Source organism: Chanodichthys erythropterus, chromosome 3, assembly GCF_024489055.1.
Source record: "Chanodichthys erythropterus isolate Z2021 chromosome 3, ASM2448905v1, whole genome shotgun sequence".
NCBI classification, from domain to species: domain Eukaryota; kingdom Metazoa; phylum Chordata; class Actinopteri; order Cypriniformes; family Xenocyprididae; genus Chanodichthys; species Chanodichthys erythropterus.
In genome coordinates, this window is record NC_090223.1 from 55,707,076 (window position 1) to 55,725,400 (window position 18,325).

General features: G+C 45.2%; 1 protein-coding gene across 3 annotated transcripts in view; it reads right to left on the reverse strand.

The window, feature by feature from the left end:
• gprc5ba (G protein-coupled receptor, class C, group 5, member Ba) overlaps positions 1–18,325 on the reverse strand; it is a 53,615-nt gene that overhangs the window by 24,962 nt on the left and 10,328 nt on the right. For 2 of the 3 annotated variants that reach the window (XR_010893753.1, XM_067377502.1), the window contains exon 2: positions 13,468–13,524. The exons of the other annotated variant lie outside the window; for it this stretch is intronic. The gene's annotated coding sequence lies outside the window, so the exon portion shown is untranslated. The remainder of the gene's footprint in view (positions 1–13,467; positions 13,525–18,325) is intronic. 3 annotated transcript variants of the gene reach the window in all.

Below are 18,325 nucleotides of genomic sequence, written 5' to 3' on the forward strand. Positions count from 1 at the left end.
AAAGCCCGGGCCTGTGAAAATCACCTTAAACTGGCCCGAAGTGAGATCACTGCTCTGAAACAGCAAAGAGACTATCTTAGAGATGAATTGGACACTGTGCACCGAGAACTAAAGCATTCCTATAAACTGCAAAGCGAATTGGGAGGAGACTTGCATGCCATGCAGCTCCCTCTAGCCACTGGACCTAAGTGCCCCAGTCAAGAGTCCCTAGTTCGCGAGGGGGGTGAAAGCCCACTGCCAAAAACGTCCAGCCTCCAAGAACCATGGTCAGGAGCAAAGGGATGGGAGCCACCCCAGAAAAGCCGCGCTGCGAGCTATGGCGTGATTCCCAAAGAGCTGGACAAGCTAGCAAAGAATATCCCCACTTTCACTCCAAACCCAGCAGGGGGTGTCGACGTGCACGCGTATTTGCAAGACATTGACTTCCTGTTGCAAAATGTGGCCAACGTGAGTGCATGGGACAAGTTGTATCTACTCCGCATCACGTCCAGCCGTGACGTGCGCAGCTTCCTGGATCGGCAGCCGGAAGCTGTCAAAGCAGACTACCAGCTGCTGCGAAAGGCTCTGATCAAAGAGTTTTCTGACCCTGAATCGGACCAAGGGCTCCTCGCGGCCATGGATCTTAAACAGGGCCGACTGGAAACTCCACAAGCATATTACAACCGTATACGAAAGGCCTACTTCGGAGCACGCAACGAACCAGGAATGGAGGAAGATTTCAACTTTAAGACTTTGTTTCTTAGAAACCTGCACACTGCAGTAAGTCACCATCTGGGAGTCCTGGCCTGCCCACGAAGTATGTCTATTCAACAGCTGCGAGATTTAGCCTACAAAGCTTATTCCAAGCAAAGAGCCATATCTGAAAAGACTGTTAAAAATCCAACCATCTACCCGGTCTCTGATCACTGCCCAGAACTGGCCCTAGAGGGCACACACACACACCACAGTGACAGACCGTTCAACCGAGAGGCGCGGCAGTTCCCAGCCAGCAGAGGGCAGCCTCACCACGAGGGCGCCCATCCCAAGCATCAGAGCAGACACTCTGAAAGATTCTGGGACAAGCCACATCCAGCCAGCAACCAAAGGGTCGGTTCCACATGGGAGACCAGCCGGCGACCCAGAAATGGCTGGCCTTCATCGGATAGAGCCTCAAGCCCCAATCGCCAAAGACAGAAGGCCTCTCGACGTGCAACAAACAAGTCCAAGTCCGAGCCCTCACAGGAGCCGAGCCACGCAGTTATGTCCGAGTCTGCAGAGATTCTGAAAGTTCTGAAAGAACTGATCCAGAAAAAGCCCAAAAAGGAAGACAAGAAGGACAAGTCAGACTCCTTATGACTAGAAGCAAGGTCTGCCCCTAGCGTCTGCCCTGACAGCCCTTTAACAGAACCTCACACCCAACTCACAGTTGACCAGAGACTTACCACACAGTCAGTTAGTACATCACAGAGTGACCTCATCACACAGTCACCTCAGCCAACAACCGCACACTCCGAGCAAACCAGCTCACATCAACCCACCGACGACCAGGACGCCACGGTACCAGAAAGTGCCGTTTTGGTTGTCTGCCTCCCAAACGAATCACATGACACCAGCCCCACTTGCTTATCGGTCAGCACCCAAGCCCCGGTACCAAGACTCCTGGGAAACCTTATCGAAAAGGGGGTGGCCCGAAAGCTGTACATAGCCATCACTGTGGAAAACGATGTGAGGATTGAGGCCCTTGTAGACACGGGAGCAGACCTAACTTTGATGTCAACTAACCTTTTTGAAAGACTCAGACATGAAGCAAAGAAACAAAATCGAACTCTTAAATCACAAAAATGTGAGCTAAATGTGCAGTCATACAGCCAAACTGAGATCCAACTTGAACAAATAGCTCCCATTCATCTAACCATCGGTCCAATGAGTTTGGTACACCCCGTATACATCTCACCGATGGACACGTTTCCCCTGCTCATTGGCAAAGACTTGCTAGATCGCTTTGAGCCCCTATTGGACTTCAGACAGCTGAAAATTTGGGCTCAAGTACGAGAACCGCGGCCTTTCCAGTCACCCAGGTCGTCTGAGCCAGACTGTCAGGTCACAGAGGTCACGGGAAACCCCACAGCTAGCCGCGGGAACCCCGTCTCAGCACCAGGGCAAAGTTCAAGTTCGCTCCTCTGCACCCTTCAGCTCACCACAGACTCTGACTCCTTCTGCCCCAAGGTCACACCAGACCTGCAGCTGAATGGCTTAACAATAACAGACACTGTCCTCGCACTGTGAGCTGACAACTCAGCCATCAACCATAACGTGTTCAATGCTCTCAAGGAAAACGCACCGGACCTCCCATTCGTCAACAAGCGCACACGTTTCTCTTTAGACTCTCGCCTGTCAGCCATGACAACGGCCAAAGGCGTCTGCGCTCTGAACTTGAAATGGAACGGCCGGTTTCTAACCCATTACTTTCTGGTCCTCCCAGACCTAACGCATGATGTTTACATTGGAGCAGACCTCCTGATTCGCCTCAAAGCTCACGTGGACATGGTTAATGAGGTAGTGTGGGCACCAATGACTGTACAGCCCCCTGTTGTTCCGGTTGACCTTGAGAACCTCGTGTCGGGCCAGACCATTCCAGAAGTCTGCTTCCTGGTCAACGAACAGGAAACTGTAGTACCCGCTTATACCAAAGGGGTCGCTATTCGCCTCAACATGAGACAGGGCCAAAACCTGAATAACACACTGGGTTTCTTCCAACTTTCACCTGAAAGCGTGGAACTTGGACTCACCTTGGAAGCCACACCCCTCACTGAAGCGTCATCCCGTGTAATCTACATTTTGCTTAACAACTGCATGGCTACCCCCATCAGAATTCCCAAGGCCTACCGGCTGGGATGGCTAGTAAGCCACGACTTCCATGACTTTGAACTCACGTTACCAGTCATCGGGTCAATACCAGCTGCTATGATACCAGAAGGGAGCCCAGACAACACGGTTTTAACTGTACCCTTCAAGACCATCTCCATCACTGCCATCATGCCGGTACCCACAGAACAGGTGTGCAGAACGGAACTGATGGAGGACCAACACCTTGCAGTATACACAGTCTCTAGCCAGCCTGCCTGTGAAACCCAGGAAAACACAGCACCACTGACAGCTGACACCACCACAGAAGAGCCATTCCCAGGGTTCGAGTCTCAAGTCCAACAAATCCTGAAGGACGCAGATGCCCTAAAGTACGAGGCAGACCGCCAGAAACTCAGGCAGGTCCTGTACAAATTTAAAGCATCATTTGCCAAAGACTCTTTAGACTGTGGACTCACTAACCTCCACACGGTGCGCATTCCAACGCGCCCAAACGCTCCTCCCACCTTTGTCAGGCAGTACAAAATTCCCATCGCCTCACACGAACCAGTGCAGGAGATTATCCGCTCCATGGAAGAGAAAGGTGTCATCCGTCCGTGCAACAGCACCTACTCAGCCCCCATCTGGCCTGTTCTCAAACCAAATGGCAAGTGGCGACCAACCATTGATTACAGGAAACTGAACCAGCAGGTGCCACTGTCACGGTGGCCCATGACACAGCTGGAGCAGGAACTACCTAGAGTCAAAGGGGCCACTATCTTCTCGACGCTTGATGTGGCATCAGGATTCTGGACCATACCCGTACACCCAGAGGATCAACACAAGCTGGCTTTCACTTTTGGCAACCGGCAGTACACTTTTACAAGGTGCCCATTCGGCTATGCCAACTCACCAGCTGAATTCAACATCTTCCTGAACAAAGCATGTCCAGATGCAAGGATGAGAGGGAACCTCATCTATGTGGACGATGTGCTCATGAAAAGTACGACTGTGGCGGACCACCTGATAGAAATAGACCATGTTTTGAACCAACTGACCACCGCCGGCGCCAAAATTGCCCTCCACAAAGGACAATGGTGCCGAACCAAGGTCAACTACGTGGGTCTACTTGTCGGTTCACAGGGCATTGAACCACAGTCCAGCCGCATTCAAGCTATTCAAACCATCAAACCTCCCACTAACATCTCAGAGCTGCGTAGCTTTCTAGGTGTGTGCAACTACTCGCGACAGTTCATTGAGAACTACTCGGACATTGCAAGACCTCTAACTACTCTGTTGAAAAAGGACAGCCCGTTTGTCTGGACGGACGCCCAAACAAGTGCAATGAATGAACTGAAACGACATTTGTGCACAGCCCCATGTCTGGCTTACCCCGATCCAAAGAAGGAGTTCTACTTGGAAGCCGGATTCTCCAAGAACTGCCTGAGCGCTGGCCTCTACCAACGATACGATCAAGACAAAAGAGTCGTAGCGTATGCCAGCAAAACACTCCTGCCACCGGAGTGCAAATACTCAGACTGTGAAAAGGCTTTGCTCTGCACTGTATGGGCCATCCAAAGATTTTCCAACTACATTGGGGCACAAAAAGTTATCATAGAGACCTGTCACCAACCTGTCACCTTCCTCAACAGCCAACGCATCCGGGATGGCGTAGTCACCAACTCACGCATAGCCACATGGCTGATGGCTCTCCAGGGGCGCAACGTCGAGGCACGATACGCCCAAAATCACAAGTCTGCTCTGGGCAACGGCTTGGCGGCCTGCCAAAACTGCTCCGATGACACTCCAGCTTCCACACCGGAGCCGGAAATACCCCAAGACCAGCAACCGACCTGCCACCGGTACTTCGAAGAGAATGCGTGCCAAGGTATGCCCACAGCCTATGTCGATGGATGTTCATACAACCATGAGGGCGTCCTAAAGGCAGGTGCAGGGTTGTTATGGTTAAACAACCAACCCTGCCCACCACAACACTTCAATTTGGGCTCCCAGTCATCGCAGTATGCGGAGGTAGCTGCTATCCTCATCACCCTCCAAATCGCAGTGGCCCACAACATCAAAGAACTCCTCATTTGCACAGACTCAAACTATGCCCGACTCAGTTTCACGTGCCACCTCCCAGGCTGGAAACAAAATGGCTTCAAGACCGCAAACAACAAGCCTGTCAAACACCAACACCTGTTCCGAATGTGCAACGATATCACGACAACTCACAACATGATCGTTTACTGGAAAAAGGTGAAAGGACATTCGAAGCTACCTGGCATGGACAAAGACTTGAATGACCAAACTGATGCCCTTGCCAAGACGGGCGCACTACAGGGTAATCTGTGGTCACCCCCCTCCCAAACACCCACCCCTGATGTAGCAGCAGTCACCCGCAGCCAACGCACTGCTCCCGTACTTGCTCCCACATCGCAGCCGCTATCGCTAGCTCCACAAATTTCCAACAATGACATTGCCGACCTTCAAGCCTCGGACTCTGCCATCCACACGGTAAAAAACCTCCTCTCAAACCCCTCCTGCCCCCCGATCACGAAGTCTGACTTCGACGACAACCCTAGCCTCAAACGGCTACACGACGTCAAGCACATGCTGCGTGTCCAAGAAGACATTCTGTGGTATGCCCCTGATGATCTCACTGCGCCACGGCTTGTGGTACCACACGGCCAAAGGGGGGGTCATGCTCATGTATGCCCACGATGCACCATGTGCTGGACACCATGGCACCAAAGCCACTTACCAGACACTGAAACAAGTGGCATACTGGCCCGGCATGCAGCAGGATGTTAGAGGATGCCTGGTGTGCTGCCAGTTCCAACCGGCAAACCCAACTCACAGAGCCCCACTGCAACGCAGAGGAGTCACTTTCCCATGGTCAGATCTCCAGATAGACTGGGTGGGGCCCATGACCAGATTGACGAGAGGAAACAGGTATTTCCTCACGGTCGTGTGCCAATTCACCAAGTGGGTAGAGTGTCTTCCAGCACCGAACGACACGGCCCAGACTACAGCATACCTCCTGATGAACCACATTTTCAGCAGATTTGGGCTGCCACTGAGAGTTAACTCCGACAGAGGTACTCATTTTACCGCCGACATCATGCAGCAAATTTGGAGACTCCTGGGCGTACAGAGCAAACTGCACATCAGCCACCATCCAATCTCGTCAGGGCAAGCGGAACGGACCAATAAAACTGTGGTTAGCATGCTAAAAAAATATGTGTCAGCCAACCAGAAAGACTGGGATGTGAAACTTCCACTGGTGCTCATGGCTATTAGAGCCACTCCACAGGAATCAACTCGGGTGTCTCCCTTTGAACTGATGACGGGGCGACAGATGACCCTGCCGTTGCACCTGCTATACCAACCGGGAGATTCCAGCCTCGTCACCGCCTACACTACCCACCAGTATCTCGACGAGCTGCACCGACACCTACGAACCACGTTTGCTTTTGCCCAACAACAGCTTCAACGAAGCGCGGAAGGCCAGAAAGCATACTACGACCGTAAGGCATCACACCAGGAACTGGATGTGGGTGACCGGGCCTGGTACTACCTTTTCGCTCAGCCACCCAAAACAGCCTCCCAACGGCTGTCAAAGAAATTTCTTCCTCGTTGGACGGGACCTCATGAGATTGTGGACAAACTCTCCCCGGTCGCATACCGAATCAAGTTGAGCCGAGGGCAGAAAGAACCAATTTTCAAATGGGTCCACCGTAACCAGATTAAGAGACATGTGGCTGTTGACAGAGAAAGGCAGGGAGGGAACAATGCAAGCTAATCCCAGTTGCAATCCTCAGAAAACTGTCCTCACCAACCACGGACATTCCCCGCTGACCAACCATGCCTCTCTCTCCCTCTCTCTCTCTCTCTCTCCTCCCCTCTTCTCTGTAACAGGATGCTGCTGTGGTTCACTCTCGTGTGCCTCCTGCCAACCAGAGGACAGCCGCAATCCGACATCACATCACCAGGTCCCGCATCTGGTATCGTACTGAGGGAACAACCGGGACTTCTCATCACCAACTGCCGGACTTACACGCAGAAAGTGTATGTGCGGTTGGACCCCCGCACCGTCTACAAAGCACACTATCCCAGCCATGTCGCCCAATACAGCTGGGCAGGGGCCCGATGGACGGAGAACGCCCTCACTCCGACGTCCAGCACATGCTCGCCCAACTGGAGAAAATGACTGTCACACAAGCCGAGTTAAGTGGACACAACCAACGCACCAAACGGTTCTTGGGAGCTCTGCTCGGAGCCGCCGCTGCAGTCGGGACCCTATTTAACCTCGGCATGTCCAGTGTCAACGCGGTGAGCCTAACCACCGTAAGGCGGCATGTGGCCGAAATCCAAACGGAGATCCCCCAGCTGAGAGAACAACTCACCACACAGAGCCAAACCCTTCAAAGCATCGGGAAAACTCTGAAAGGCACTGTAGTGGTTCTCAACACCCACAGTGTCCTGCTGAACCAGACAGTGAACTCAATGAAGCAACTGTTTACTGTCTTCCAAAATGACTTCGCCCAAACTCAGCTCGTCACTGCTCTAATGACGGACATGCTGCGGGAAGTGAGCTCCTCCATGGACAACCTGGCCATGGGAAGGATTCCCCCATACCTCGTACCCCTGAGCCTCGTACAAACTGTGCTGGCCTCTGCTGCCGTCAGACCCACGGACCCTATCCAAACCCACCTTGCCTACTCCCTGGGTAGTGCCATCCTACTGCATGTCGACCCCGAACAAAGGGAGTTGGCCTTCCTCCTAAACCTACCTATCATCGAACCAGATAACATCTACCGACTCAAAGACATTGTCAATGTCGGGTTTTGGAAGGGTAACACCCACATCAAGATACACACTCCAGCTGTGGTAGCATACCACGACAGCAACCCCCAACTGTACCTGGCTCCCAATTTACGCATGTGTGTTTTGACCAAAGACATTCATTACCTCTGCCCTAGCAAACCTTTCCTCAGAGACAATACTGAAGGAATCTGCGGGTTACAGCCCATGATCAGCGACACACGCTGCCCTGCCGAGGCCAAGCCTCGCACCCAAATCGTCGGAACACAAGCTGAGATTGTGGGCAATCGATGGCTTGTTAACACTCCCACTCGCACCGCCACCCTGACTTACGATCAGCAGGACACTGCCACTCGGGTCAGCCTGCCCAGTCAAAGCATGTGGATCCAGGTACCCCTGGGTGCCATCCTCCACCTCGATGACCTGGCCTTGTACCACATCTCAAGTGAGGAGTACCAGTCAGAACTGGAGATCCCACCCTTTTTCATGAACCACAACCTCACTTTGGCCCCCGAGCTGGAACTGAGGATTGAGAAAGGGGGGTCCCAGTTAATTGACATTGCTCCTGTCGACGCCGCCCTCCAAGCACTCTCCCGACTGCCCATCCTGACCAGCTCACCTATAGCCCAAGCTTGGACTGCCGTCGACACAGCCCTTTGTCTCTCCATGGCAATCGGATACATACTGACCCTAGGCCTAGCCTTCATCCTTTTCAAGAGGATGAAGGGGATGCAAGCGTCCATGGACAAGTGCCTGCCTGCCCTTCCCCGGGGTTTCAAGAGGAAACCAAGGAGAGGAGGCACCAACACGGAGAACGTACCAAATCTCATCGAAATGGACTCTCCCTTCGACGACCCAAAGACCGAGGACCAGTAGGGACCACCTGCTGTCCGACATCTGTGCCATCCGACCTCGCTACCGTCCAACGAGATCCGCACGGGGACCTCACTGGCCGAAAGGGGGAAACTGTAGGGTCTGCACAGTCTCAAGGATGAGCAGGTCCCACCATAAACTGTGTTTAAGCCTCAATTCACGGAACTTTGGTTTATAAATCTTACATCGATTCCGGCCCGGCAGACACTAATGGATCACGAGACCTTTTTATGACTATTTCGATAAGTCCCAAACCTCTCCTCTGTGACTTCAAAGGAGATGCGAACGCCACGGATCGGGTTTCGAAAGACAGGCCCGAATTCCAAACGGTCATAAAAAGAGAAAATACACGCACGCACCCACAGACACACACACACATACAAAGACTGTATACACAAATACTATACCTGCAAATATGAATGTACCTGCCATTGTAGTGCTCGCTGCATGTATGTGTTACTAGTGTAGAATCGTAGAATTGACTGTAGTAGGTTAGTTTTCATGTTAAACGATAGTAATAGAGTGTAAAGTGTATCTTCTTTATATGACGAGAGACACCTGTCGAGTTTGATCTCTCCGTAAAGCTGTGAATCCGAGCTATTCACTCATGTACGTTACATTTCTGCCAAATGCATCGTTCAATGTTTAATAATACTATGAAGAAAATGCACTGATTCAACATACCATAAATTTATTCGGGAGACAGGACAAAGGAATGTGGAAACCCGCCAAATCGCAACGCTAGCATTGGAGGACGTTATCAAGAAGGCGTTCTGGTCTGTTGTCTTTAAAACACCATGACACGCGTCTTTTGGTGGCACAAGTTTTCTGCACGAGTTCCTGCCGTCAAGACGGCCTCTCTTCTTTATTTTCTGGTCATATTACAACAGTTAAACCTTCGTTTGAAACTTCGCCGAAACAACCTCCGGAAGAAGAAGCAACTATCAAACCGAGCGCTCCGAAACTCCAAGCACCCTGACTAACCTATGCAAGTATAACGTTTTTACGATTTTAAATACTGAGTTTCCTTGCTGGCTCTTAAAGGTGAACTGTTACAATTTGACCTGCTTTGATCATCTCTTTCGTTTCTGCCTTTCCCTCTACTTTGTATGTATTTGTATTTACTTGTGTCCATTTAGCCGTATAACCTGTGTATTACCCGTTCGTATATTAAACTCATTATATCCATGCTTTTTGTTCACTTGCTCATTTTAGCAACAACCGAGTCACTTTAACGTTCTGATTCTAATATCCTTGCTCTATATTTGAAGGCTATGATAGAAAGTTAGTCTCCCGGCCCGAGAATAACATTTCTGTCGTGATAATCTGTGGATAATTTTCCGTTTCGGTGGACGAACTGATAGTTTTCCACATAATTATTCAACCAGAACTAATCATATATGTGATTGATTATAATTCGTTGTAGTTAATTCACCATATATGTTTAATTCCCCGTTGGGTCGATATATGAACGTCATAAAGCTTTCTGAATTATGATATTCATATTTCATCCATAAATTGATTAATAACTGTACATCGCTACAATATCATTATAGATTATAGGCCATGATGAGGTTGCAATGATAAATTAATTGACACATCAGCACTTCATGAACAGACAGCGACATGAATAGCTTTAAGTGCGTACTTGCAAGAAGATTCCCAGTTAGGGAACCTTCCATCAGTTCCAAACTTTCAGCACAAAAACCGTGGCGGGAGCTTCATGGAATGGGTTAATATGGCTGAGCAGGTGCATGCAAGTCTCACATCACCAAGTACAATGCCAAGCATTGGATGGAGTGGAGTGACGAATCACGCTTCTCTGCTTGGCAGTCTGATGGGCGAGTCTGGATTTTGGCAGATGCATTGTGCCAAATGTAAAGTTTGGTGGAGGAGGGTTAATGGTGTGGGGCTGTTTTACAGGGATTGGACTAGACCCCTTGCGTGAAGGAGAATATTAATGCTTCAACATGCTAAGACATTTTGGAAAATGTTGTAGCGGTTGTACAGTTATTAATCAATTTATGGGTTTTATATATATATATATATATATATATATATATGAAAGCTTTATGATCAATTATGACGCATATATCAACCCAAGGGGGAATTAAACATATATTGTGAATTAATTACAATGAATTATAATCAATCACGTATATGATTAGTTCTTGTTTAAATATTATTTAGAGAAACTACGTTCGTCCAGCAAACCTAGCTCCTCCTAGAATGTTATAAGCGGGGTTGTTCTCTGGCCATGAGAACAATTCCTATTATAGCATCAAAGCCTAAAGCGATCGAAGAATGTTAAAGTGACCTGGTTTTGGTTGAAATGAGCAAAAAGAACAATCGAGCATGAAAAATGGGTTTAATATATGCAAACTATTAATACAGAGGTTATACGTCTAAATACAGAATATACAAATATATACAAAAGGGAACGTAGAGAAAGGAAAGGAAGGATGGTCAAAGAATGGCAAATTACGACAGTTAACCCTTTTTGAGAGCCAGCACAGAAATCAGTTTAAACAAATTTCAGAGAGATTAATACTTGCATATGGTTCAAGTCGGTGTGCAGCCTAGTTTCAATGCACTTGGCTTGGTTGGTCCTTTCCGAGAGGGTTTCTCCGGCGGGGTTTTCAAACAAGGTTTAATTGACGCGTAAGATGACAGAGAAGAAAGAGGAGAGAGAGAGAGCCCAAGGAAATGGTCGTCCCGGAACGAGCTGAGCGCAATGACAGCGCTGTCGCCTGACGCAGTTCAGGGGCAGTCAAGAGACAATCAGGAGACAAAGGAAAAATTGTGTGTCGTTGTTTTTATGGAAAACCAAGCTAACACACCTCCTGAATTGTAACGGCCAATAGATGCATAGCACTATTTGGCGGGCAAAGTTCCTTTGTTTGGTATCCTAGCTGAATTTGCATACTTTATGACTATCAGATCGGATTTCAAGATGGAGTACTTTCTTCACAGCATCATTAAACAAATTGAACAATGCATTTGGCAGCCATGTAGTATACATAGATGAATGAGACGTGGAAATAGCTTTAAAATTAATCTTAACTTGATATATAAGAAAAGCATGTAGAAGGAGTTATGGTTTACAGGCAAAATTCCATCATTAAAACTAACACTAGCAATACAGTCATTTAAACTAATTCTAAACACTAGGAAGCATACATGCACTTGATATACATGATGGGTACATTTTGGCATAGTTGTATTTTACATATACAGTTAATAATGTATGTTTGTGTGTTTTTGTGTGTGTCTGTGTGTGTTGGAATGCCAATCTGGCCCGTAGTCCACATGAGGGGCCCCTTTGATGTCCTAAGAGCTAGGAAATTGGGCCTTCTGTTTTACTTCGGAGGGTAACAAAGGTGTCAGAGTGTCTGTTTTTCTCTAGACCGGCCGGAGCGGAGGTCAGATTACAACACAGTCCAACATGCGAGAAGCATCTTGAAGATTCCAGATTTTATTGACTGTCCTGATAAGTGTGCATTTGCTACAATGCTATGCTTCCAACTTTGTGGGAACAAAGGGAAGGCCCTTTCTATTCAAGCATGACAGTGCTCCAGTGCACAAAGCAAGGTCCATAAAGACATGGATGGATGAGTTTGGTGTGGAAGAACTTGACTGTCCCACACAACCCCCATCCAACACCTTTGGGATAAACTGGAAAAGAGACTGCAAGCCAGACCTTTTTGTCCAACATCAGTGCCTGACCTTACAAATGCTCTACTGGATGCAGTTAATCTTGTGGAAAGCCTTCATCAAAAAAGTGAAAGCTGTTATAGCTGCAAAGGAGGAACTCCATATGAATGTCTATGTACAGTATTTAGAATGCAGTGCCATTACAGTCCCTTTTGGTGTAATGGAAAGAAAAAGTCCTATTTTTTGCACAAGAAGTAATATATGAGAAGACAGATGCCAAAATCAAAAGTCTCAAGGCAGTCATTAGAATCAATTAAGATAATTTGAGTTCTGATTTAGCCAAACTTGTAGCCAGGCTAACAGTGGTCCAGAAGATTCTTTATAATTACATTGTAAACAAAGACTATAGAATAACACAAGATGCGTGATGCATGCTTGAGAGGAGTTTCAAAGATGGCCACCGAGTGAAATGACTTGTCTGAAAGGGACTTTGATTGTAAAGGAAGGTATAACTGGGTATTATCAGAATAGAGATGAAAAGACACTCCATGCCTCTTAAAAATTAAACTGGTACAAGAATTGAGCCCTGAGGTACATCACACAAAAGAGAAGTAGAAGTACAGATATACTGACCAACAGAAACGGAGAACCAATTATTAAAAAAACAAACAAAACCATTTTAAAACGGTACCTCGTAGACCAACACAACTCTCCAGCCAAAAAATAAGAATATTATGGTTAACCATATCAGAAGCAGAGCTTAGATCTAAAATAACCAAAGCAACAACACTCCCTTTATCAGTTGCTAATAAAATAAAATGTAAGACTTTTAAAATTACAGAGATGCAGTTTGAACTCAAATGAGACTTCAACTGAATTAACACTATTTTCTCCAGGATTTTAGAGGGAAAAGGCAGCTTAAATATAGATCTAAAACTATTTAAACTAGTAGAATCAAGGTTAGGATTCCTGAGATTTGGAATTACCATAGCATGTTTGAGGCAGTCCGGGACTAGTCCAGTATTGAGATAATTATTAACAATGTGCAAAAGATCAAGCCCAAAGATATCAAAGATTTGTTCAATGTCTTGAAGGGAAGACATTTTTGTCAGATGTTCAACAATATCTCTACAGGTGTGACTTAATTGTCCAAACATTTTTTGTGGCCACTGTATGTTTAAGTAGATTTTAGGTTCATTCTTCTTAAATTGAGATCCTGTGCGTGTATACCATAAATAGCTTAGCATAAAGGGTGTCATGGGTTAATATTAAATAAAGCCAACAGCTTACCTTAGTATAAGATATATTCAGTGGCAGCCTTTAAAATTATGGCCTAAGAGATGGACCCTGCACAGCAAAAGAAAGTTTTAGTTTTCACATACTTCATGTTACATACACACACAAGAACATGCATCTCCAAATTAAATTTCTTTGGTAGGATTCAAACTTTGTGTATTTTATGGTACTGGTAGAGCATTTATATAAGAAATTGAATAAAGTATTCATGTGTTCATGCTATGGTTCTGTGAGACAGCTCAAAACACTGATGAATAACACAAAAAGTCACATTCGAACTCATTTGAAAATTTTTTTAAAGCAGTCCTCCACAATTTAATATTACACTGTAAAAAAAACCTATCTTAAAGGTTGACTGCATGCATTTTAATTACTCACCCTCATGTCGTTCCAAACCTGTAAGACCTTCGTTCATCTTCGGATCACAAATGAAGATATTTTTGATGAAATCCAAGAGCTTTCTGACTCCTCCATAGACAGCAATTTAACCACCACTTTCAAGGTCCAGAAAGGTACTAAAGACATTGTTAAAACAGTCGACGTGACTGCAGTGGTGCAACCGTAATGTTATGAAGCGACAAGAATACTTTTTGTGCGCAAAAACAAAACAAAAATACCGACTTTATTCAAAGTTGTTCTGACGTAGAACCTGGAAGCGCTGGACGCAGACAGGAGAATGACACAGAAGAGAAGATATTGTTGAATAAAGTCATTATTTTTTGTTTTTGCGCACAAAAAGTATTCTCGTCACTTCATAAAATTAAGGTTGAACCACTGCAGTCATGTCAACTGTTTCAACCATGTCATTAGTACCTTTCTGGTACTCCTATGGAGGAGTCAGACAGCTCTTAGATTTCATCAAAATAACCTTAATTTGTGTTCCGAAGATGAACGAAGGTCTTACGGGTGTGGAACGACATAAGGGTGATGACAGAATTTTCATTTTTGGGGGAAGAAACCCTTTAAGCCCACCTAAATCCAAATTATCCATGTTTTAATATTTAAAATCCAACATTTGATGGAAAACAAACACTTTTATTTAAAAAAATATATTTTGACACTATAAAACCACTGTTAAAAAACCCCTACAATTTTAATCAATCTTACTAAAGCGTGCAATAACAGTGCATCTATGCTTTGTTATAATGGGTTAGGTTTTGTGAGCATGTAGGACTTAAATTGGCACTATACAGAAACTCATACACTGTTTTGCGGGATATTAGGTGGATTTTCACAACCGGTAACTTGAACTGATTAACCATTACTTTCAACAGACATGCCTGTAATCAGCTACAATACCACAAAAACAAGTTGTAAATGGCCACATTTGCAGCAACTAATGCACCAGTCTGGGGTTACGCTAATGATATTCAGCACAAATTTCACAAAATTAATGAAATGCATAGCTGATATAAAAAATTGGATGACTAGTAATTTCCCATTACGAAATTCAGGAAAAACAGAGACTCTAATTATTGGACCACAAACCTTCAGACGAAATAACCTAGAATACTGTCTAAAACTTGATGGCTTCTCTGTTAAGTCTATGTCATCAGTTAGGAACCTGGGTGTGCCATTTGATACCAATCTTTCATGTGAAAGCCACATTGCTAGCATCTGTAAAACTGCATTCTTGGATCTTAAAAATATATCTAAACTATGACATATGCTCTCAATGACAAATGCAGAACAGTTAGTTCATGTGTTCATGACCTCAAGGCTAGATTACTCTAATGCACTACTGGGTGGTTGCCCTGCACGCTAAATAAACAAATTACAGCCGGTCCAAAATGCAGCATCTAGAGTTCTTACTAGAACCAGGAAGTATGACCATATTAGTCTGATTCTGTCAACACTGCATTGGCTCCCTATTAAACATTGTATAAATTTTTAAAATCTTACTAATTACTTACAAAGCACTAAATGGTTTAGCTCCCCAGTACTTGAGCGAGCTATTAACACATTAAAGTCTTCATGTCTATTGCGATCTCAGCATTCTGGCCACTTGATAATACTTAGAATGTCAAAATCTTTTCCTGTTTGGCACCTAAACTTTGGAACAATCTTCCTAGCATTGTTCGGGAAGTAGACACACACTGCCAGTTTAAATCTAGACTAAAAACGCATCTTTTTAACCTGGCATACACAACACATTTTCAATTTATATCTTCACATCCATTAAAGGATTTTTAGGCTGTATAAATTGGTCAGCTGGAACCGGGAACACTTCCAATAACACCCGATGTACTCATTACATCATAAGAAGAATGGCGTCTACGCTAATATTAGTCTGTTTATCCTGAGGTTTACCGTAGTCAGTCAGATCTGGGCCGTATCCACATCAGATGGAGGGACCTGCGCCTAGACACAACCTCAACGCATCCCTGAAATGTCAGCTAGATTGTGTCAACTATCCCTTGTCGACACGACAGCCAGTGGCACAGATCCTCAACAAAACCGTTTCCATACCGGCATGACAAATCTGATCCAGGGGCGCTAATAAGGGGGGGAAAGTTAGGACGATTCTAAGGGCACACACACTTTTGGGGCCCCCAGAGATCGGTTTTATTAGTAGTAACAGTCAGTGCTCAAAGTGGGCCGGGACCAACTCTTCTCACGCACCGGTACTCTGAGCACCCACACCGAAACGTAGACTATTAATCATCAGACTATTAATTAATTGTATACATCGCGTGTTCTGAGCTTTTATAAGCTGTACGAACTGAATGGATCAATTGTCTGCACAATATGACTGTGATTGAAGCCCAATTGTTTAATTTTGCATGAGTGGTGCGCAAATCACCATAAGCGCGTTCACCAGCGTGATCCAAAATTGTTTAGATTTGTACAAGCCGTTCCTATGCGACGCTGATGATAAAATGTGCAACCCATTTGGATTGCAAACATCATCCTGCAAGCTTTTTAAACTAAATGAAGACCACATTTACTAGAATTTATCACATTCTATTTTATAGCATTCACTAAAGATTTATATTACAACTGTGGCATGTTGTAGCTATAGTTTCTAACTGTGTTGCTATTTTTCATAACAAATGCTATAAAAAAAAAAAAAAAAAAAAAAAGGTCTTACCTGTAATTATATCCTTATTGTAACAAATTCTATAGTAATAGTAATAGCAAAAGTAATAGGTCATTATTATTAAATTGCAGACAAAGATTTTGGATAGCTAGGTTGACTTGTATGTTTGGTGCGGAATGGGTGCGGTAGGGGCCCAACCTCATATTCTTTCATAGGGCACAAAAAGGCTAGCGGCACCCCTGATCTGATCTTCAACCAGATGGAACTGGAGTAAGTATTTTGACTGTTCCGATCCCAATCTGACTTATGACCTGTAATGCTGCCTGAATCATAATCATGCACTGTTCGTTGTTGGCCAGAGGAGAACTGGCCCCCCGACTGGGCCTGGTTTCTCCCAAGTTTTTTTTCCCCTCCTTTTTTGTCACGTGATGGATTTTGGGTTCCTTGCCGCTGTTGCCTCTGGCTTGCTTAGTTGGGGACACTTGATATTCAACAATGTTTTTGATCTGCCTGCACTGACACCATTGTATGCAAACTGAACTGAGCTGGAGCTACAATCAACTCAGGCATACGATGCTTTTGGGAAACGCTGCCCTGGACGATGACAACACCAACCAAGGTCTTGAGGGTGAGTAATTGATGACAGAAATTTCATTTTTTGGTGAACTAACCCTTTAACGAAAAACTGAAAACTTTTTATGCATTTTGGCCATTCGTTTACATGACAACGGCATTTTGGGGGCCTAAAAATGCAAACTTTTGAAAACAGGATTCAAATTGCAAGTTTTAGAAAACGATACCATTATTGTCTATGTGTAAACTACAAAAACGTGATTTGTGAAAATGGTGACATCATGCACATGTGTATTACGTGTTTAGTCTATGAGCGCATAGTTTTTCTTTACAAAGTGACATTAACTACTGGACTGGCATACATAAGGGTTTTCAATAATTTTCGCAGATCCATGTGAAAGGGGATCCAATGCTGTCATCTGTACATGAAAGACGCAAAGGAAAAACTTTGTTTGGCAGTGGTTTTCAATCCTGGTCTTGGGGACCCACCGCTCTGCACATTTTGTCTTTCTTATCTCTCATCTAATGAGCTGATGATGTGAATCAGACATGTTAAATAAGGGAGATATACAAAATGTGCAAAGCAGTGGGTCCCCAGGACCAGGACTGAAAACCAGTGGCGTAGGGTCGCAAACAAGCCTATGATAATCAGATGCAGGTTAATCTACTAAGAATACATGCGCAGCAAATTACTAATAACGTGGCTTGGCAAACGATATGTTCGGATAACATCTTCCTCTGGAATTACAAATAAATGACCACAAGTGGAGTAAAATTCTCTCTCTTCTCACATACTCTCTGCAGTTCCTCCTCCTACAGCAACTATCGCAGCATGTCAAGCACAAAATGGAACATGCTTTTATTGGCTATTAAATTGACTACCGCAAAGCTTTAAAATTTAAATACTCTCCTTTCGTTCATTTTGCATCTGAATGGGACAAACCCAAAAGAGGGTTCTAAAGGTACACAAGGTAATCCCTAAAAAGATTCAGAGCTGAGATTCAAACCCATCCCAATTAAAAAGTTAAAGTTCCTAAAAGGAACTTCAGGTGATCTTGATAATTACATTTCGACTAAAATTCTAAAAAGAATGTGCAATATGTTTTTGTATGTAAATGAACCTAAAATGTGCTCTAGAGTCTAGAGATAAGTACAGATATGGCCACAGATGGGGCAGGAGTTTAACAGAACAAGCATGACAAGAGAATACAGCGAGTTATAAAAATACTGAATCTGTGC